The sequence below is a fragment of the Mandrillus leucophaeus genome, unplaced genomic scaffold, assembly GCF_000951045.1.
Source record: "Mandrillus leucophaeus isolate KB7577 unplaced genomic scaffold, Mleu.le_1.0 Scaffold614, whole genome shotgun sequence".
NCBI classification, from domain to species: Eukaryota; Metazoa; Chordata; class Mammalia; order Primates; family Cercopithecidae; genus Mandrillus; species Mandrillus leucophaeus.
In genome coordinates, this window is record NW_012106631.1 from 1,355,402 (window position 1) to 1,379,448 (window position 24,047).

Genomic DNA, 24,047 nt, shown 5'->3' on the forward strand with positions numbered 1-24,047 from the left:
ATATAATAAAAGTTCAGATATCCACTGTATTTGGCAAATTAGATACTCCAAAGTGTTTTGTTATGCCTTATTTCCATTTAGATATTGTACTATAGTGTTAATTCACATATTAACACCACACTATTACTAAAACAATGATAAATACATGTCTATCTACTGAAGCCTTATGCAAAATTAACAGTTTTTGAAAACTGTAAATACATGAAATGTGAAGATGAAGGAAGAATATATAAGTAATTGAAAATATTCTATTGTATTTTGTCCACCAAATTAGCAAAAATTACAAATAATATCCAATATTTGTGCGATGAAACTGGCCTTCACAGAAATTATGTAATATACAATTTGATAATATGATTCAACAATTTGATGTATAGATGTTATTCATTTGTCCATTCAACAAAAAATGGTGGATGTCAACCAGGTGTTGCAGGAACGATACAGGCCTTGGAAAGAGAGCATGATCAAAAGCAAAGTAAAGGTGCCTGCTTTTATGAAGTTTGCTTTTTAATGGGCATGGGCAATTAAGCAAATAAATAGTCTGTCAGAAGGTGAAAAGTTTATAGACAAAACTAAAATAGAATAAAAATGTGCAGACTGATATTGGGGGAGCTATTTTATAAAAGGTGGTCAAAGAGGGCTTTTCTGAGAGATGACATTTGAGTAGAGCCCTAAAGGAGGTGAGAGGGTGCACTATGAATGTATCTCAGACAAGAGTGTACCAGGAAGAGCAAAGGGCAGATTCACAAGCCCTAGGGCCTGAGCATGCCTCAAGTTTAGAAGGAGAAGCAAGAAAGCCAGTGTGGATGGAGCCAGTGTGTGAGAAAAGAAAAGAGTGGTAGGACCTGAAGTTAGAAAGATGCAAGAGAAGGGCCGAATTATAAAGAACAAGGATGTTTGATTTTGCTCTGAGATAAAGAGCCAATGAAAGCTCTCGAACAGAGAAGTGACATGATCTAGCTTCCTTTTTAAAAGGATCACTGACACTGTGTGAAAAAGAGCAGAGATGGAAGAGTGGATTAGGGAGACCGTAGCAAGCCATGGCAGGTGGAAGTATTCCAGGTGAGAGATGACAGCAGTTTGGATCAGGGAGGTTGCATTGGACATGTTAAGAAGTGACTGGATTCTAGATATATTTTGAACGTAGATTCCACAAGATTTCCTGATGAATTGGATGTGGCTGTGAGTGAAAGTCTCTCAAGCTTTTAGAAGCTTCTGGTACAAGAAAATGACAGAATGGAGTTGTCATTGACCTAGAGGAGGAAGTCTACAAGAGGAGACAGTTTTCCAGAAGGACAAAAGGGGAAAATTGAGTTTGGTTTTGGAAATGTTCAGTCTGAGCAACAAGAGATGTTGGATAAACTATGGGTTTTAAAATCTGCAGAGGTCCAGGCTGCAGATATAAATGTGGCACTAATCAGTAGAGTGTGATAGATTGATAGAATATAGCACCATAACACTGGATGTTATCACATGGGGCAGAAGCACAGATAAAGACAATCTGAGAACTGAGCCCTGGGACATTCCAAAATTCAGATGTGTAAAAATAAGGGGAAATCATCAAAGAAAACTGAGAAGGAGTAGCCGATGAAATAGATGGAGAAACAAGAAAGTGTTATTCTGGAAGCAGTAAAGAAAGTGTCAAAAAAAACTTTAAGCTGAATGTTGCTAATGGGCCAGGAGAGATAAAGATGGGAAGCGAACATTTGATTTGGCAATATGGAGGCCATCAGTGACTTTTAACAACAGCAGTTTTGGTGTGGAAAGGGAGATATAAAAAAGTTATTAGAGTGGATTCAACATCAGATGGAAGGAGAGCAAGTAAAAACAATGAGTAGTCAACTTTTAAGGAGTTTTACTGTAAAGGAGAACTTTGACTTACATGGAGGGTGACATAGGTTAAAAGATTTTTATCTGTTTAACTTGAAAATATTATGGTACATTTATAGGCTGATCAGAATTATACGCTAGAGAGGGAAAATAATGCAAGCTAAAGCAGGCACAATTTTAAGAGTGATGTCCTTGAATGACAATATACTTTAGTATACAAGTAGGGGATAGTCTTAGACGGGAACACTGACAGTTCATTGACTGTAGCAGAAAAGAAGGCAAAGTGTAGAAAGAAATATGTGGGGCTATAGACATGGTAGGGAAGGGCTCTTTTTAGTGATTCACTTGCTCAACGAAGTAGGAAGTAGGAGGAAAGGAAGTGTCTGAGGTTTGAGGAGTCAGGAAAAGGCTTAAAATAATCATTCTTGGTTATGTTTAGGTTGATGTGAATGTAATTGCAGTTTTCGCCATTACTTTTAATGATTTTAGTTACTTTTAAAACCGCAATTATGTTGGCACCAACCTAATAGGAAATGCAGAGACTGGTGGACAACAAATAGGGTGCATTTGCAGTTTGTGGTCATACGTTTAGGGTAAGAGCAATCAGTATAATAGTGTGTTTTCCTCCAACGGCAATGAGCTGCATGAATGCAAGCATGAAATGATCAGAGTGGAATTTAACCAGGAGTAAGATTTTCTGGAAGTCTATACATGAGAGGAATAATGGAGTTTAGTGAGCACACAAGTGAGGGATATAATAATGGGCTGTGGTGTTTAACCTTGTTGGGGGACATGAGCACATGGGAGGAGCAGAGAGGAATGAGAGAGGCAGTGTGAAGGTACAATGAATTGGAGGTCCCAGTAGGGGAGAAAAACTACTGGAGTTGAGGTGCTACAAGGACTAGGCTGGAAAACAGGTGGCAGTGATTGAAAAGTTGGTCACTTGAAATTTAGATTTGAGCCAGCATACTTGCTTCTGGACATTTGTCCTAAGAAGAAAGACAAAATATGGGAAAGCTGTTTCCTAGTATTTACAATAGCCCTAGATGATCTACAGCCATACCACTCTCAGTATACCTGATCTTGTCTGCTGTGGTTTTATGGGATAGAATGCTATTTTTCCCAAACACTTTATATTTTCCTACTACCTTGCATATTCTCACACTATTTCTTTCTCCTTGACTATCATTTTCCTTATTGCTACTTAATAAAATCTTTCAAGATACCAGGTAAATGCCACTTTTCCAACAAGTTGTTTCTCATTTCTCTATGCACTTGCAGAGGACCACCCAGGCTTTTTATCTCATTCTACATTGTGCGTTCAGATGTCCAATAGTAAAATAAAGATTCCTTGCATAAGAGTTGGCATATGTTCAGTCCATTAAACTCCATGCGCTTATGACCTTTATCATTATTACCATGACCTGATGCTCCACTGCTTGATTATTGCTTTTGGAGGCTTGTCTGATCATTTTCTATCATCTTGCTTTGCATTGCCAATATCAATACAGTTGCCCCATGATGAAATCCCTTTAGACATGTGAATTTTTTGCCCAGTGGGATAATTTCCAGTCTTTACTACAAAACCTCAGACTTATTCTCCTATGCCTAGTTCATACTAGATTGAACTACACTATAATTATGTATACAATATCTAATTATTTATGTGATTATTTGTGTCAAAGTCTAACTCTAATACTAGCTTTTAAGTACTTGACCTTTTAAGGTTTACAACTATCTTTTTATCCATCTAAAAAGCAAGCATCAAGCTCTAAATATAGTAGAAGCTCAGAACATTTTATTTTGAATAGGTGAGTGAGTTTGTGAATGAGTGAACTGATGGATGATAAATGGATAAAGATCTGTTTGTACTTTTGGATTTCAAATCTAAACCTCACATAAAATTTTTAATAATAGTAAGAGTCTATCAAACTTTCTGAAATTCTGAGCTTAACTCTGACCTACTGATCAAAATTATTTAGGGTTATAGAATCATCTTATAAATTATCACTTTTGCCTATATGATCTTAAAACAACTCTGGATGAAGAGTAAAATATTCACCTTATGAATTAGTTTCACTTAGAGGAGAATCAACTTTTCTGTCACGAGCTTTTGTGAACCATAAATTTTGTTTATTGTTATATTTTAAAACAAGGCTTACTAAATTTTTTTGATCCAGTGAAACATGTTTTTGTAAAGTCTGATTCTTAGAGAGATTCTGTGACAGGAGATATCTGCATACCAAAAAGTCATTAGCACTGCCTTTGTTATTCACATACTAAAATGTGTGGGGAATTACACAATTTCCAGGCTTAGAATCAGTATCAGTGTAATGCCCACATGTACAATTATGGTGGCAACAAAAGGGCAGGGGACCAGCAGGCTTTTCAACCACACTTCTTTTATTGCATATAACATCTACTCTTTGATTACATCATCCTAGTCATTACAACAGCTATGAGAGCCCCAAACAACAAAACACTACCAGAAACTTGCAAAACAAAAACCTTAACAATTAGTCAAAGTATGCCTTGCTATACACAGTTTTTAAATCACTCCTTAACTGACGTAAATTTTAATCAGCAAGAGGATTTTCTGGATTAACTGTTTTTTTTTTGTTGTTGTTGTTTTGTTTTGTTTTGTTTTGTTTTTGAGAGACAATGTCTTACTATATTAGTTAGGCTGGTCTTGAATTCCTGGTCTCAAGTGATCCTCCTGCCTAAACCTCCCAAAGTGCTGGGATTACATATGTGAACCACTGAGCCCAGACATGGACTATATTTTGCAATGCATTCTTTACCACTATTTGAAGACATTCCAGATGATGGCATGTGAGCAATTATATAAACAGAGAATGATAATGTTCCTTAATTTAGTGACTTTGTTAAGTCCTTCAGAAATGTACATTCAAAACAATCAACTGAGGTGGGCTTTAAAGGAGCATTCAAAATTATTAACTGAGTCTTCAACTGAGTCATGTATTATCATTTGAAGAAGGTTGAATGGTCTTTACTGGGCTGTCTCTCGAGCAAAGGTAACCTTTTATCATCTACGTATCTAAAAGCCTTAGAACTGTCACTTTCATTCACTCATCTAAATGTGTAGTAAGCTTACACGATCATTTGGATTCTACAAAAAAAAAAGAAAAGAAAAAGAAACAGACTATGGACTACACAGAAAGACTTACACCTTATGTTACTTAATATAATTGATTATACTTTCCCCACCCAGTGCTCAGCCCCTTTGCCCAACCACCATCCCTTGTCCCACAGAATACAAATGGCGAGCCCACAGTTCTGGCTTGCAGACACGAGTAACTGTTTCAGAAACATACTGACGTCAGCATTGTGTCTTTTACGGTTTTCTTCCCATTGTCCCTTCACACTCTCTGGATTTCTTTGTTTCCACCACTGGATGAAATCCACCTCCCACAGACATTCTGGTTCCTTTTAGTCACAAGATGGTTCTCATCTCAGAAGCCAAAATGCCCAAAATCCAATGTAATAATCAGAATTCCATATTTTTTTCAAAGTGAAGCATTTGAAAAGCCTTACCCTCCCTCCCAAGCCCAGGCCTGCTTCCAGTTGGAATTTTCTTCCTCTCAACTCTCCAACTTACTAGGCTCGAGGGGAAAGGAATTAGGAGAAATGGCACAGTTTTATATAGCAGATGCAATTGGTTCCTTGTGTTGGTTCCTTCTAGATGCTGAATTTGTCTCTTGTGAGATTCCCTTCTCCCAACAGGATTATTGGATTTTTTTAGCTCTTTCCTCTGTGGTCTTCTCACTGCAATTTCTAAGGCAGGTAATGCTATCCTCTACCTGACCACTAAGGATTCCCTTTCTCATCCCTAGCTTCAGTGGTCCACTCTGTTGGGGTTGCTCAGCACTCCCAGGCAGTCATCTTAGGCGGGATCTCTTGAATTGGTCCAGGTTGACTTCTTTCTAAGAGTGCACTTGACCAGCAGAAGGATGCATGTCCCTGACATTGGTACAAGCCCACTGGATCTTCTTTCTCCTTGCTGCCAAAGGCAGCTCCAGTCACAGTCTCTTGCCTTTAGCCTTTTCCTTGGGGTGGTAAGGGTACCCACACACTGACAGAGTTCACTTCAAATAAATCCTGAAATCCTCCTTTTCAGTATCTCATCCAATACAGACCAGAGGAAGCCTGTCTCTAATGCCAGAGAACCCATTTTGCACTCACTTAGCTATCCTCTATGGGTGGTCCAGCATGTAGAATCTGGCATTGGTTGGCACCTTTTGAAATTTTCTTGGCCTTCAGTGCCTCACCCAGAGCTAAAAAGGAACCAATCCCATTTTAACATGCTGTAACACATGGGTTTTATTTAGTCTTCATAGTGTTGACCCAATCAGTGATTTTTAATGCTGTGATTTGTTTGCTAACGTTTTTAAATCAAAGGATTATACATTTTTAACATATGGACCTTTAACTTTTCTCTAAAAGAGAAAGTAAAGGCCTCATATAAAGGCCTCTTGGCCTCCTGCCCCAAGAGGCAACAGGTAGTCTCTGAGCTGCTACAGTCAGCACCCATCTCACCTCCTTCAAGCATGGCCCCTGATACAATCTGAGTTTGAGACACCTGTCCTATCCCTCTCTCCATCCAAATCCTACCCTTCATTAAGGCTCATCTGAAATCTCCTTGAGAGACAGCCTGATATAAAAGAAAAAACAAAAATATTTAAATCCCACTCTATAGTCCAATGTCAGTATAATTTCATGAAGTTATCTAATCTGGAGTGTCAACGCACTGTTCTTCAAAATGGCAAAGGCAATATTACTTTACAAGGCTTGTATGGAGATTTAGTGGGATAACAAATATAAAGTTGCTGACATACAACAGATATAAGTCCTCTCAACCATAAAGTAAAACACGTATCTTCCAAATTTTATAATGCACCCCCAATTAATAGGAATTTGTTTTATCTACCCTATTAGAGGAAAGACTATTTTTTATTTTTGTATCTCTTAAGTAACCTAGTTTAATATTAAACATGTAATACAGGTTCATACACTCACTGCAGAGATATTACTTAAGAGATAATATTAAACTAGGCTACAAAATATTGTCCAGCATTTAAATACTACCAAAGACTGCTAGGAAAAAAAGCCTTAAAAGGAAAACATGTTGATCACATTGTTATTGTATTTTAGATATTCCATTTGGACAACCAATTGCAATGTGGTTATGTATCTTTTTTATTATTATTTTCTTAATGAAAAGAAGCAGTAGAAATAAAAATACTGAAAGTGACAAAAACTTGGATCTGGTTATAGCTCTGTCACAAACCAACTGTTATGATGATGGATAATTTAGGTTGACTCATTCTATTTGGAGAGATTTGAAAGCTAAAATCTATATCCCTGGGCCATTTTAGCTAGGCTTCTAACATGAATTAGGTACTGCCAATTGAAAGGGGCCTCAAAGCATTTGGAAGGCAAAGTGAGGAAGAGCCATCTTTCTGCTGCTATTTTGGCTGACAAACAAGGTCATGAGACAATTGTATTGGCTGGATTTTGCCTTTGCAGGTCCAGCCACTGGCTCCATAGGTATCTAGAGGCAGCGGGGCGATAGCAGTAGTGATGGCAGCCCAGAGGCAGTAGTAGCTTCCTGACTGAATCACAGCTAAGATTTTCACTTGCTCATACAGTAGTGGCCGTGATTTCCAGCTCCTACAGGCATTCCTGTGATTTTGTAAGCATCTGATTCCTGTATTGAATCCCTTTCTGCTTCAAATACCAGTGGGTTTTCTTTCCTGCACTGAACCCTATATGACACAATTACTTTAAGGTTACTTATTTTGGCTTCCTTATACGATAAATGGAGTTAGTATATGGTCTTACTTCACAGAGTTTTCCAGATAATTAAAGTGAAAAAAAATTTTAATTAGTTTTAAATTATTGAAAAACTTTAGTGCAACTCTTTAAACCATGGCCAATTGAAAACATGTATTTATCATTGTTATCTCCTAAAACTCCACTAACATGACAGTAAAAACAAAACATGTTATAAATTCCTCAAAAGGACAGTGTGAATAGGAAAGAAGTAACAAAATCCAAGAAAATCAACTCATTTTGGGGAGTATGGAAACTAGGTGGAGGGGTAGAAACCTTAGCAAAGGATGACAGCAGAAACAAGGGTTTCACCCTAAAGATCCCTGAAAAGATGCAGGAATTGAAGGTACCAGGTATCGTAGCAGTCAGGGAAGCGGAGTGGTGCTGAAAGTGGAGTTTTGATTGAAAGTCTATGTAAAGACAAGGTAAGTCCTTAATTTCCTCCTCAGTACCTGGTAACTATTGTTCCCATGTCGCTTTGGGAAACAGGGTGTTTGTTTTCTTGTGAAATTAAACCACAGAGGTAAGACAGGTTAAACCTCTATTCTTCTTTTTTATTTTTTATTTTTTTTATTTTTTGAGACGGAGTCTCGCTCTGTCGCCCAGGCTGGAGTGCAGTGGCCATCGGATCTCAGCTCACTGCAAGCTCCGCCTCCCGGGTTCACGCCATTCTCCTGCCTCAGCCTCCCGAGCAGCTGGGACTACAGGCGCCCGCCACCTCGCCCGGCTAGTTTTTTGTATTTTTTAGTAGAGACGGAGTTTCACCGTGTTAGCCAGGCTGGTCTCGATTTCCTGCTCGTGATCCGCCCGTCTCGGCCTCCCAAAGTGCTGGGATTACAGGCTTGAGCCACCGCGCCCGGCCCTAAACTTCTATTCTTAATAAGTAAAAACTACGAATGTTATAGCCCCAGCGTTTTTCCTCAATCAGTTCTAGAATAGACACGAAAAGGCTTAAACATACTAGACAGGATATTAGATTATTTTCCCCTATAGAAAATACATAGCTCCAAAGAAAGACCTGTGGGCACAGGGACTGGCATTTGGTAACCACCCAATTAAAAGACTGAGCACCCACCACGCTGTTATGAAGCCCACGGTCGATTCACACTGAGCGTCAATGAGCTCTGCAATGTCTCACTTTGCAATGTGAGAAAGCAGCCAAGAATCACCAAACTTCTGAGGAAAGCCTTTAACATGAAAGATACACTGTAGTGAACACAAAGAAAGTGGCAACTGCAGAGAAACAGTCTATTCATATAGAAGAAGAATTGTTAATCAACTAAAACAACTTCAGGGCTATAAAAATTATTATATACATAACAAAAGAATGGGATGCTACAAGCAAGAATCAAAATAAGAATGTTATCAGGTCTCAGAAAAGTATTAGAAAGGCTGAGCGATAGATGTTAAAGTTTTGATTTTTTTTAAAAAAGGCAAAAATTGGCAAGAGGCAAAAAAATATAAGAAAATTTCAGGCTTGATCCAGGAGGTACAAACGAAAAATTCCAGAAAGAAAAAAATTAAGAAGAAAAAGTTATCAAATTTAAAAAATGAAATATTCCCCATACTGAAAGGCATGGATTTCCAGACTGAAAGGACCAGCCAGTTTCCCAGTATAAAAATTACACTACTAAGGTTTTTATTGGTTTTTGGGTTTTGTTTTTTTGAGATGGAGTCTTGCGCTGTCAGTCAGGCTGGAGTGCAATGGTGCAATCTCAGCTCACTGCAACCTCCACCTCCTGGGTTCAAGCAATTCTCCTGCCTCCGCCTTCCAAGTAGCTGGGATTACAGGCATGCACCACCATGCCAGGCTCATTTTTGTATTTTTAGTAGAGACAGGATTTTACCATGCTGACCAGGCTAGTCTCAAACTCCTGACCTCAAGTGAGCCACCCACCTTGGCCACCCAAAGTGCTGGGATTACAGGCATGGGCCACTGCACCCGGGCTAAGGTTATTATCATGAAATTCCAGAACAGCAGAAATAAGAAAAATTCCTGGCTTATGAGGGTTGGGAAGAACATCACACAAAAAGAAGACTGAAAGGCATCAGGTTCCTTGATAGCAATACCAAGAGTTAAAAGGCAATGAACTGATATCTGCAAAATTCTGAGAGAAAATACCTTTAACTTATGTTTGAGCCAATTAACCTATATCAAAATAAATATATCTTCACATATGAATTCACTTTTACACATGTATTTCTCAAGTGCCCTATCTCAGGAACAATTGGAGAAGCTCATCCCCTAAATAGGGTAAGCAAGAAAGGATGGGATCCAGGTAACAGCAGAACCAATTCATGAGGGTGTTGGAGGGATTACCCAGAATGAAAGCAAAGGGCAGTTCCAGGGGATGGCTGTGTCTCAAGCTTTAGCAAGTCCCAGTTGGAGCCGGGAGACAAAGATTTGAAAAACAATGCCAATTAAAAACAACAACAACAAAATATCTCTCAGGAAAAGGGTGAGACAGAAGAAGCACATGATGGTAATATATTGAAGGGTTTTGCAGTTCTTTTGGTGAACTTGGAGAGAATTAGTGATAGGTTTGCAGTAATCGAGTCCAACAAACTAACAATTAAAATGAGATATTTATTAATTCCAGGAAAAACAAGAAGTTATACTCTATAGGAAACATATTCATACTTTACTACTTGGCTCAGAAGTGAAGCCAATTCAGTCATAAGACTACAAACTTCAAATACTGATTGACTGAAGTGGTCATAGAACTACATTGAGAGGAGGGTCAGGAGGGGGTGGCAGGAGCTTGGCCTAAAAATGCTCAATTTTCATCCATGTTATATGAAATCAGTAAAGAATGTTTAAAATAGATAAATAAAAAAACAACTACATTAAATTATTATTTAAAAATAAAGAAAAGCAGAAAAAGGATCTCCAGGAGCTGAGAAGGAAGTTTAATCTATCAACTAAAAAATGCAAAGTATTACTGATGGGAACATCTCACTAAGGGTCCAAGAATTGCAAGACTTCCTTTGGGATAAGCAAGCTGACACTAAACTTCAAATAAGAGCCACCCTCCAATGCCAAATAAGAAATTCAACCAAAACTGCAAAAGATTTTTTAAAATATTGACATAACTCACAAATAATTATCCCCAAATTAGCTTATTGCATAAAAACAGAAGATTCCATTTCCAAAGAGCCAAAAATAGATGTAAAATCTATCCAGTGACTTCTACACGGCAGTCTTACAACTGTTTAACATTGTGATCTGCCAAATTCTATATATAATGACACTAATTGTGATACAAATCAAAATAAACAATGACTTTCACTTCTCCTCACACCTGATCAACACTGTATTGTAGTTAGTGAACAGCAGTTGCATTTACACCAATGCACATAATTTTGTATCATTATTTTATATGTATATGTGTGTATGTATGTGTGTAGCTATTTTGTTATAAAATTTCAACCAAAACAAACTTCAGTCTTGGTAACAAAATCATCAGAAAAAGAAACAATTAATTGCTTGCTGAGCATGTGCAAATTTACAAAACAATTTGGCTTTTCAGATGGAATTTGAAGGCCTGAATTATTTAAGTCAACCAAAACTACTATTACTGTAAATAGAGGCACAATGACCCTTATATAGTGACACAATCATCATATCCTTGTGGTTAATAACATATTTCACAGCAGTTCTTCAATGCATGCTTGGCCTGTTGCTACTGATCCATACGTTAAATATGCCATCCACCACCATCAATACCACAAACAGTAAAGCTCAGTCACTAAAGCAAGGTGAAGGAAAAACCCTGTTATGAGTTTCGATGACACTGTTCAAGTGTAACTTTTATTGTTGTATAGGCAATATTTTAAAAGCTGTGGTCAAGGAAAAGCATCCTAAAAATTAGATCTGACTGCTTTCTTTTCTTTTCAGGAATAGCCATGCTTTCAAACAGCCTCTTCTGTTTTGAAGAGAAAGCCTCCTAATGAAATATAAAGGTGCTCACAGAAGTCTTCTACAGGGGAAAATAAAATCTCCTACCATATATTCATTTCACAAATTATATTTCTTGTGTATGCTTGTCTAATCCAATATATGTTTATTGTATCATTTTGTGCCTTTAAGAAGAAGAAAAGGTCACTGATTCTAGCACCCTATTCTAGCAATTCATTACCCTCTTCTCTACCACCAATTCATTGACCTCACCCACTTCCTCCCTGTCCATATTTCCTCACATGTCCTCATTTCTCTCCCTACCCAACTTAGATCTCATGGTCAATCAAGGTTTAACACCCTGTCCTTTAAAGAGGCCCTCAAGCCTCAGTTTTCCCTCTTTTCATCCATCACACTTATGTTTTCTGGCAAAATACGAGTTCTGTAAGCCTAGTTCTGAATCTGCCCTGAGCCTCTGAGCCTCCATGGAAACAGCTGAACTGAATATAACTGGAAAAAAGGGAGACAGATCTGACTCTAAATACGACACGACTGGTGGGCCCTCAGGCTGCCTGCCCTGTCCACCTCCTGTCCTCAGCCTCACTCGTCTCAGGTGACTCCATCTTCTCCTCCTTTCTTAAATGGCAACCCACTCCCCTCCTCATTCTCTGCAAATAGCCTCTTCTTTCATTTCGCTGAGTAAATAAAAGTAACCAGAGTTTTCACTTATCTATTTGCAAATGTTCCCAAACATTCTGTCTTCCCTTTTGCTATCACAGATAAGCCATGCTGCTCCTAGACTTAAGTGACTGCTGAAAGAGGTAAAAACATGTCTCCTTACTGCTCACCCACTCTCTCTCGTACGTGTTTGTGTGTGTGTCTGTGTGTCTGTGTATCTGTATCTGTGTCTCCATTGTTTTTTTCACTCCCTACAGACCTGTAAATGTTGGAGTGCCTGAGGACCCTCAATCCTCTTCTCACTTTTACCAACTTTCACTCCCTGAATGTTCTCATTGAGTCCTATGATTTTAAATACATCCATATATCGACAACTCCAAAACGTATGTGTTCAGCCCTGACTCCCCATCTGTCCGGCTATGTATTTATTTGTTAAGGCCACTTGAGCATCTAATGGGCATCCCAAAAGCATGGGTTTAAAAGAGGTTTTTATTTCCACTGCCATCTTCCCCATTTCAGGAAATAGTACAGGTTAACAATCCCTTTTCCACACTGAAAATTCAAAAACCCTAAAAATCAGACTTTTTTCATTTGGCAGCAAAACTTGGCCAGACCTGAGCTCATCTGACAGCAAAACCTGACCTGAACTGAGAGGAGAGCATGTATTATCTTTAAGTGAATACTTAGATGTTTTGTTGCAGATTTGTGCTTATGGAGCTACCCCAAATCCCACTGGGAATATGTGATAATTTTTTTTGAAATAGGCACATTATTACCTTTCTAATATTTGGAAAGTTGTGAATTTGGTTCACATCTAGGCCCAAAGGTTTTAGATAAGGAACTGTAGACCCAGTTGTTCAGGTTCTCTCTCTCTCTCTCTCTCTCTCTCCCCGCCCCCCACCCTCACCCAACCCCACTCTTTTTTACACACACACACACACACACACACAGACACACACAGCATTGTGCCTCATTCTTTTCCATCCTTTACCCCATATCCATTTCATCAGTGCATTCTGTCAGCTCTAATCTCAAATATATCCCAAATCTTCATACTTCTTACCACCTCCAAAGGCACCAATGTCACCAAAGCTACAGAACCTTCACCTGGACAGAGGCCAGAGCCTCGCAACACATCCTCCTATTTTTAATTTTGTCCTTCCTTGCCTCTCCACTTCTTCGCTTTATTTTCCACAAAATGGTCATAAAAGTCTTCTTAAAACATAAATCAGATCTGCCACCCACTCTGCTTCTCCTAAGCTGAAAGGGCTTCCCACCATTCAGAAAATAAAATCTTTACTTCTTATCAAGGCTTGCTGGGTCTTGGGTCATCTGACTTCTGCCCATCTCTCCACATTCAGGTCTTCCACTCTTTCTCCAACCTGTGCTCCAGCCCTTCTGCTCTTACCGGTTTTCCTCAAACAGGCCAAGCGCACCCTGCTTGGGGTGTGTGCCCTTGCTTCCCTCTGCACACCAAGGCCAATGCTTCAGGCCTTGGTGTCACTCACTATTCACTTCATTAAGGTCTCTCTTCACAAGTCACCATCACGAGAAGCTCTTTCCTGACCACTCTGGTCTAAAATACAGACTTTTGAAACTCCCAGGAGTTTGTTGCTGTACCCTGTTTTATTAAAATTACATTATATTCTTTTGCCTGTTTATTATACAACCCCACCATCAAAATATACACTTCAGGAAGGTAGGGATTGTATCTGGACTGTTTATTATTATATTCCTGGTTCCTAGAGTAATGATGGAACTCTCCATGTGCAAGTGAATGAATATTTGTAGAATGAACAAATAATTAAGTTGTATTAATAAGTCAACAGAGTTGAGTTGATAAAGGAATATTAGCCCTACCTTCCAAAGTATCTCAGTGTTTTTAAAAGTATCAGTATAGTCTGATGGATTTGGCTATAGCTTTCTTTTTTTTCTGAATGACTCTCATTCTTAAGCTAGTTCTATTCAGTGGCTAAGATTACCATAGTGTGACTCACACTGTATACATTAGTGTTTACTGCTATACCCACAAGACATACACTTAACAAAACAACCTGAATTCATCACGGGCAGCCTTTTCTTTTAATTCTTTGCTTTTATTGTGAGCTTAATTTCTCTTTCTAAGGAATTTAAGATTACTTAGCAATATGTTTCTAATTCCAAGGTGCTCTAAAGTGATTCCATGTGATTTCTTGTTTCCCAGGTAATATTGGTAGATACAACCAAATTATCTAATTACAGAAAGTGTATATTATACAAATTTAGCATAGAATTAGGAATTTTAAAAACATAAGAATGGAGATAAACGAGAAATCATTTTTAGTATTTTATCATTTTTTATTTATTAAAGATACAATTTGCAGTAAGGAGTTTTAAAAATTATTGCCTCGATCTGAAATGTCACTTCTCAGAGATGCATGCTTACTGTGCCTTTGGGTAAGCTACTTACCAGCCCTAAGCTTCCATTTCCTCATCTACAAAATAGAGATAATAATAGTACCTACATCATGGGTTTGTTACAGGGGTCAAACCTAGGGTTGACAATACTTGCTTGGAACAGTCCCAGTTTTTTCTTTGTGTCCCAGTATAGTTATTAATAATGCCATCTTATAAGAATTGTCCTGGCTGGGCACGGTGGCTCATGCTTATACTCTCAGCCCTTTGGGAGGCCGAGGTGGGCGGATTACTTGGGGTCGGGAGTTCGAGACCAGCCTGGCCCACATGGCAAAGTCTCGTCTCTGCTGGAAATAAAAAAGTTGGCCGGGTGTGGTGGCACATGCCTGTAATCCCAGCTACTCAGGAGGCTGAAGGCAGGAGAATTGCTTGAACCCGAAAGGCTGAGGCTGCAGTGAGTTAAGATCAGACCGCTGTACTGCAGCCTGGGTGATGGAATGAGACTCTGTCTCAAAGAAAAAAAAGACGTGTCCTTATTTGGATGATCAGTCGTATGGTGACACATGCCAACACGTCAGTGTCTGTTCACTGGTTTGGAGGTACCTAGGACATGGCAAGTGGGCCATGGTCATAGTTATTATTTTCCCGTATTCTCCCCAGATGGACACTCAGTGGCCTTCCATGTGGGCCGCATGACATCCAGCTCTGTCCTGAGACTGATAAGCCCTTTGGCTCTTGCTGATCTTTTATCCTCGATTCTCAAAACCCTCTCTCGCTATAGTCCCCCTGCCCATCCTCCAGCAAGTCATGCTTTCTTGCTTTCTTGCTTTCTTTCCTTCTTTCCTTCTTTCTTGCTTTCCTTCCTTCCTGTCTTTCCGTCTTTCTTTGTCTTTCTCTTTCTTTCCTTCCTTTTCTTTTCTTTCCTTTCTTTTCCTTTCTTTCTTCCTTTCCTTTCTTCTTTCTTTCTTTTTTTCTCTCTCTCTCTCTTTCTCTTTCTTTCCTTTCCTTCTTTCCTTCTTTCTTTTCTTTCTTTCTCTCATTCTATTACCCAGGATGGAGTACGGTGGTGCAATCTCAGCTCAGTGCAACCTCCACCTCCTGAGTTCAAGTGATTCTCCTGCCTCAGCCGCCTGGCTGGGATTGCAGGTGCTTTCCACCGCGCCTGGCTGGTTTTTGTATTTTTAGTAGAGACAGAGTCTCACCATGTTGGCCAGGCTGGTCTTGAACTCCTGACCTCAAGTGATCCGCCTGCCGCAGCCTCCCAAGGTGCTGGGGTTACAGGTGTGAGGCACCATGCCCATTCCAAGTCATGCCCTTTCTTCCTCAACTCCAGGACTTTCTCCTTTTCTACCTGGGAAAGCCCTTCCCCCACTGTCACCTGTCTTACCTCCACCTGTCCTGCGGGAACTGCCTTAAATGTTAATTCTTCCAAAAAGCCAACCTTGAGCCCACAGACTAACATCCTTGGTTCTATGTGATGGCAGTATCCAATATCCCAATTCATCAAAATTAATGCTTTACTGGACTGGAGGTTGTATGATACTATGGGTCATGATTACATGATTGCATTTTTCCCAATTCAGTATCCCTGGGATATAAATTACATGATTCAGCCAATAATTGGTTATTTGTTGCATGCATATGCTAATTAATTAAAATCAGATCCTGGCTCTAAAAAAAAAAAAAAAAATTGCCTCATGTAAAATAATTGGAAAGTATGTATAATAAAGTCATTTAGGGACTAATGCTGGGAATATTTTAATCTCTTAAACTGGGTATTATTATTTTGGTTGTGAATTTCATTTTGGAACACTCTCAGTTATTAAGCACATATGATTAAGCATATATGATCTCCTTTTGGATAGATGAGTTAACTTTTAGAGAGAGGCATCTTCTGATAAACATTTTATGAGTATTTATCCCTAACTGAAATTTGGTTCACATGATAGGATAAAGTCTGAGAACAAAAACTAAGCGACAGCTTCAAAATGGTGACTATTGTCCAAGCTTCATCACACACCTTGGACTTGAATGTCTTGTAAAAATGAAACTTGAGAAATGTTAACATTGTCCAATTACATTGAAAAATTTCAAGATTACCTTGCTTTATAAGTTTCTTTTTAAGGACCCATGTGAAGAGAAGATTATTTAGTCTTCAACTCAGTAGCGAACAACACATTGTAGCCTGGAAGCCAATTCTAAAGTATTTAGCCTGACTGCCTTCAAATTCAGTCAGCTTATCTCCCCTTGTCTGAGTCACTACAACTGGGAAACTTCAGCAGGCAATTTTCTCTCACAGGACACAAAGCCGTCTCCACTCACCAAGAATTTTCCAGGCTACAAGGCCACATGAGGCCAGAACATTCGCTAATCACTGAAAGATACTGTCAACATAATCCTAATTATTCAGCTACATCCTGAAACAGGAATTTCAGTTTTCCTGGTATATGCGTGGTGGAGAACTTAGAAAATTAGAACCTTGGAGTATAAGAAATTCATTAATTCAGTCAGTGTTTAAATCTCTTCTGCCTCCTACCCACCATATAGTTACCTAGAGTCAACTTTTACCTCAATCTTAAATTTGGCAGAGGAATGGGCAAAAATAAACACATTGTTTCCCACATAGATATACCAAAAAAGTAATTTACAGTAACGACTTTCATTTGTAGATGCTTATTCTGAGCCAGACACAGGACCTGGGCACTTTGATTGTATTACTTTATCCCTCACAACAATCCTCCGAAGACTCTTAAGTTCCATTACACAATGTTTGGTTTTCGTTTTTGTTGTGTTTTGTTTGTTTTTGTCTGTGATAGAAAAACATCCCCAATAATTTCTACTGGTAAGGTTTTTCTGGTAATTCTTTTCTGTCTTCCTTTTTACAAAAGTGCTCAAAAATCCTCCATAAAACCTTCACGACCTTCCAGCCTGAACTAACACTGATGTTGAACAATTACGGCTTTTACTGGCTGTATTATTCCATTGTAATGTTGTGACACACTGCCTGATTACCATTCTTTGTTACATTACACCATTTTGAAGTTCATACTTTATACCATGTGCTATGCTAAGCACTGAGGATACATTAATGAGCAGAAGGATTCTACTTCTTCCCTCTTGTTACCTCAAAGGGATGATAAAGGGTTACCTAGAAGGCAGAACAATTAAATGAACAATAACAGTGAAACATGAAGTGCACTTAGAGTACTTAGAAGGGTTGCCTAATGTAGTCTCAGATAATCATGAGTATTTCTCTGACGTTAATGACCCTAATAATATTCTGGGTTCTTTATTGCTGTTTTGTTGTTATTGCTATTGTTTTGAGACACGGTCTCACTCTGTCACCCAGGCTGGAGGGCAGTCTCTCCATTATGACTCACTGAAGCCCCGACCTCCCAGGTTTGAGCTATCCTCCCACCTGAGCCTCCTAAGTAGCTGGGACTAGAGGCACGTGCCACCACACCCAGCTAATATTTAATATTTTTGAAGAGACGGGGATCTGCCAAATTACCCAAGCTGGTCTCAAACTTCTGGGCTCAAGCAATCCATCCATCTCAGCTTCCCAGAGTGCTGGGATTACATGTGTGAGGCACTGCACCCGGCCTCCTAATGATATTTGGATTAGGGCTCAACTTTTCCACTTGATATTTCAGAAATTCAACTTTCACATGATTACATTCTCCCAAAGATACTTTCTCTTCACTCATCTATACTTCTTTCATCTCCAATTTAAATTTAAAATATTTTCTTCATAAATCCCTTTCCCTGTTTTCTAAGAGAAGACTTTGCCAACATTTCCATTTTCATTAAGTAAGACTTCTAGTTTAGTGCAGAACTTACAGTTGTTACTCTACCTTTTGAACCAGAGAAGTCAACTAAAATATTATCTTAATTCACAGAAAAATTAATGAAGTTTAGAAGGAGAAGAATTAATGGTATTTGTCAGTTTTGAACTTACTACTATTTTATTTATTTATTTAATTTTTAATCAGGGTCTGGATCTGTCACCCAGGCTGGAGTGCAGTGGCTCAATCTTGGCTCACTGCAACCTCCACCTCCTGGGCTCAAGCCATCCTCCCACCTCGGCCTCCTGATTAGCTGGGACTACAGGCCTGCACCACCATATGCAGCTGATTTTTGTACTTTCGGCATGTTCCCCAGGCTGACCTCGAACTCCCGAGCTCAAACAATCTGCCCACCTTAATCTCCCAATGTGCTAGGATTACAGGCATGAGTCACTGAGCCCAGCCAAGTCAACTATTTTAAAATAAGATATAAGTAATAAAGACAAATGGTATTTCTTCCTTATAATCAAACCAATTGCCTAGGGAACAAAGAGAAGAGGAAAAAAAGAATTTGATCAAATTGCTTTCTTACGAACTCTACGTGGAAAGAAAAGGTTAACGACCAAAGAAAAGGTTGAATAAGAATGAAAAAGGAAAAATTTTGTATAGAATTGGGGATTCAGTTAATGAAAACTTGTATACCATAACACCATTTTCTAATGTTTAGTTATACATTGTCTGCTTGCAAAACATAGGCAACCAAATAAACAGCCATTTTATAAATGTGACTCCTTGTGATGACTCCCTAAAAATTTTAAAGGCTAACCAGTGTGGCTAATGGACACATACCCCAAATCAGCTCTCAGTCGCTAAACTGTTCTTATAATATTAATGCTTCTCTGGTTTCCACAATTTATTCTCATTACTACTTTGATTCTCAATCTCTTTCTCTCTCTGTCTCTCTCTCTCTCTTCTTATCATTTACTCCTTTGAACTAATCAAAAATTAGCAAATGTTTCAGAACTTACTAATGTAAAAACTGAAGTCATTATTTCCTGCCCCCCTCTTACATCTGGAAAGATAATATTATACTGGAATGGTTTAGATAACAGACGAAATATGTAGGTGGGGAGGAACAAAATGCAACACCACTTTCTTCTTTGTCTTTGTGGTTGCAAAGAAGAGGCCTAGAAGACTGGGAACTGGGCCTTCCCATGCCCTGTATGACCTGTTGTCAGGGCAACAGGATGTGTGGGGAGCCCTGGCCTTTCCAGTGCTGTTGCCAGGGTAACAGGATATGAACCATCTTCTTTCATGCAACTATGCAGTTTCCCGGCTTTACTCTATGCTTCTCTTCTATTTGGTGGGAAATTACATTTGTTCACAGAAATCAAAGAGCAATACAAGTTCAGTACACAGCTGCTGAAGGAGCATGTTCTGGAAGGAATATTGTATATGGACACATGTCATTGATAGCTTTGCTGGTGAAAATAATATGTAGATGAATTTTATTGGACTGTCTTTCTAAAAAGAGAGACCTCAATGTTTATTTTCATAAACTCTAAAATATTTACTAATTGGTGATTAGTTCAAAGAAATAAATGATAGGAGATGATGAGAAAGTAGTAAGCAGAGTGATAGGCAGAAAAAAAACAAAAAACAAGAAAAAACTTCAGAAACCAGAGAGAATGATGTGAAAAATTCAGAGGCTAAGAGATGATTGTGGGTGCATATCAACTAGCTTTTGTTGTGCAACAAAACACCAACAACTTAGTGGCCAACAACAATAAATATGTATTGTTTTCTAACAATTTTGAGAAAGTTGGGTAGTCCTCACTCACATGTCCGGTGTTTAACTGTTTGGTTTAGAGGGGCCTCAGCTGGAGTGGTTTATATCTGCCCCACATGCCCATCCTCCAATAGGTCTCACCAGCCTTCTCCACATGCCAGTTTGAGGGTTCCAGAGAGCATAAACTCCAGTGCATAAGCCCTTTCTAAACCTTTGATTGTGTCACATTTGGTAAGGCCCCACTGGCTAAAACAAGGTGTATGGCCAAGAGTAAGTATGAGAGAGATTATTCAAGAGAATGGATGCAGGAAGTCATGAATAAATTGGGCCATTACTGCAACAGTAAACAACAACATGACAGAATTTCTGGAAAATAAATAAATAATATCTTGGGAAAACTCAAGATATTGAAGCAGAGATTTGCTACAAAATGAAGTATTAAACGGCCACACATAAAGATGCTTGTTCATACTGCAACCAGTGGGAAGTACTGGAAAATTTTCAAGTTCTAAAAATTAGAAAGGAACCCCTTAACTCATATACTAGCCATCTCTAAGTGCAATCTAAGAATGCTTGAGAAAAATACTGTGCAGTTTAAGTTCTGTTTGGGAAGTAAGGCAGAATAAAGTATATTAAGATGATTTTTCTGAAATAAACAGAAGAAAGACTACTCATTTTACTTCAGGGAAGAGCACTCTTATGTGCTTAAGTTTTGTTAAAACAAGAATAGAGTAGTAGCTTAAGCAAAAATGAAATACCTAGTTTTGATGGTTAGAATTATTGAATTTATTTTCATTGGTTAAAAAAAATATCTTCTGAAATGGGCACCCAGACATTACTGTGCAGGGTTTTCTTGGTTGGTTGGGGGTACCAAAGGCCAAACAAGTTACAGTGATTTTGCAAAAGTCCAAGCTCTAAGGAGGTAAAAGAGTTTAGAAGACATCAAATTCTCTTATAGATATTAGCTAGGATCATTGTTTAAATAAATTAATTTAAAAGGTAATGGTAGCACATGTCCTAGAGCAGAGAAACAAAATTGGGGAGTTTCTGACATCTAAACCATATGCCACATGATAACTCCCTTTGGTATTCAGCTTTGAGTACGCAAAACTAGACAAACAGATGGCAGGACTGTGGAAAAAATCAAAACAAGAGAACAGCTTTTAATTCCTGAAATGTCAGGTTTTATACTGAGCCTTGAGTATTAAGTAGAATTATCTAAGTCAGTGTTCAACGGAATAAGTATGGGCCTCAGAATCTGGCCCTCCCCTTACTAACTGTGAAATAGTGGCCAAGTGGTTTAATATCTTGGAGGCTCAATTTTCTCATCAGAAAGACTGGAGATAATTGTGCTGATCCATACAGATAAAAGTAAAATCTTTCAGAAAGTATCAGGCAGAAAACAATTATAAAGTATGATTACTACTATGATTCAATTTTGAGGTGATTTTTAAATAATTTAAGGTAACCAGAAATGTGGTTGATATCAAAGTTGTTCAGCTTTTTCTTATCTTGGTCCAAATACAGTTTATTTTGAACCAACTCTTAGAAAGTCCAGTTTTAAATGGACCAGAATTAGTACATTATCATTTTTCTAATAAGTTCATTTTTATTTTCTTTTAAATTATCTACAACTTGTTTTACAAGAATCCCTTGAACATCCATACTTATGCAGTTTAGTTAATGTTGACCTCAGGTTTCTTCTCCTGGAGACTCTGATGCTTAGAGATTTTACTATTTTTTTTTTTGCATGACTCATTATAAACTTATTTGAATAACTATAAATTTCAAAAATTTGCCTACAAAAAATTTGCGGCATGACTGAGCTTTTTCTGGGCCTATTTAGTACAAATCCATGCTTTTAAATATTTTATAATATATAAAATAAAATTTGATCTTTTTAAAAGTCTTCAAGAAAGTGTAGCTGAAAGGAGAAACCAAAAGGGTCATAATGTTTCATATATATGCCTCTAATGAGCTTTTATCATTGTTATGCCTTCCTTAACTATAGTCATTCATGCCTAAAACTTGCTCAGACTGGATATGTGGAGTAATATGATTCTCATGAGCTTTTAACGCTATCATCTGTTTAATAATGTTAATTAAGAGTTTCTTTCATATCCAAAAGGCCTATAGCATAGTCCTTTACCAGATGATAATCAAACTTGCTCACATATTACATTTGACTAGCTAATTGAAATACGTTAAATGACAAAATCTGGTAATGTAATGGAAATACAGCATTTTCTAAAATGAATCAGCAAGGGGATGGACATGGGACATGACAGCAATTACCTAGAAGTCAAGTCTGTTGTGAACCAGGCCCAGGTTGTAATAAGAAAAGGCCTAAAGAATAATTTTCAAGCCAGAGTGACTCAGGAAAATAAGTCTAGCCCTGAGATATACATGATTATAGAGACCTAAAATCCACCATAAGGCTACCTCAAGATGTTGACTTAAAGATGCCATCAAGACAATTCTTCTATCAGTGAAACTCCCAAAGCCCACTTCTTCTCAGCTCTCTCTCCTTATGTACCCTAGCTCCTGCTCCAGGGAAACACAAATCCTTATGTATAGTGATTCTGGTGAAGAGAAACATGGGGAGTGAGAATACTTCCATTGAGCTAAGAGAAAGTCTTCTTTCTGCATCTTGACAGCTCTACTCTGTGCATTGATTCTGATAAGAAAAGTACACGAAAAATTATAGAATTCTGTTTCTGCATTTAATATCAGCAATAATAACGACGGATAAAAGCTAGGATTTCTTGAATTCTGGACACTTTTCTAAATAATTTATGTGTTAATTTAATTAATTCTCTCAATGCCTATGAGATAGGTAATGATATTATTTCCATTTACAGATAAGAAAATTGAGGAATTGAAAAATCAATCAAGCGGGAAAGAGCCAAGATGGTCAACTAGATGTAGCCAGGAAAACCTTCTCTCACCAAGAGACCAAACCATCAAAAAGACAAGCACACTCCAAGGAGATCTTCAGAAGGGCATTGAGGGTGGACAGAGGAAACAGACCCTGAGCTGAAGAGAAAGGAGGCTGCAAATGCTGCATGGGATTGCCAAGCACCAGGACTCATTCCTGGTCCAGAGCAGCTCCTGGGGACAGGGTGAGTAAAATAGGGGGTAGAGTGACCCACTCTCACCACAGACCTCCAGAATCCTAGCTGCAGGAGACCCCTTGACACATACTGACTTTTGAGCTGGCAGGGAGAGCTTCTTGGAGAGTTGGTAGGGGTGGAACTTAAGCCTGCACAGAGCCCAGAGGGTTCAGTGTGGGAACAGCTACAGTGGAGTAAAGCCAGGGATGCCCATCTCCCAAGGCTTGCCTTGCTCCGCTAGCAGGCTCTGGCTTGTGTTGACTCAAATCTAGACAGAACATGGCTATTCTCCCCATGAGACAGAGCCAATCTGATCTGGGAGTCCCCCTGTTTGCCAGCCTCTCCCCAGAGTCCCTGCCTGGACACACCCATTTGCAGTGCAACCACAGATACTGAACTGGGGTGCTTCTCAGTGGCCACTACCACAGTTCCTTCACCAACAGACCCTATCTGACCATCAGAGAGCTTCTGCAGATGGGCCCCTACCAGTGCACACCTACCTGCAGCTTCCCCTACCACCTTGCCAACACATGTGCACAAATGTGGCCTGCAGCTGCCAAAATATACATGCGTGGACCTCACTGCCCGCCCACCACCAGTGCACAGGCAGATCCCACCACTGCTGCTGCCATCCCATTGTCACTAGTGAATATGCACACAGAACCCACCACCTCACCACTACCCTACCACCACTATTGCACATGTGC

General features: G+C 38.8%; 1 protein-coding gene across 3 annotated transcripts in view; it reads right to left on the reverse strand.

Annotated features, from left to right (window-relative positions):
- PDE1A (phosphodiesterase 1A, calmodulin-dependent) overlaps nucleotides 1-24,047 on the reverse strand; it is a 421,413-nt gene that overhangs the window by 374,984 nt on the left and 22,382 nt on the right. The gene's annotated exons all lie outside the window — the stretch shown is intronic.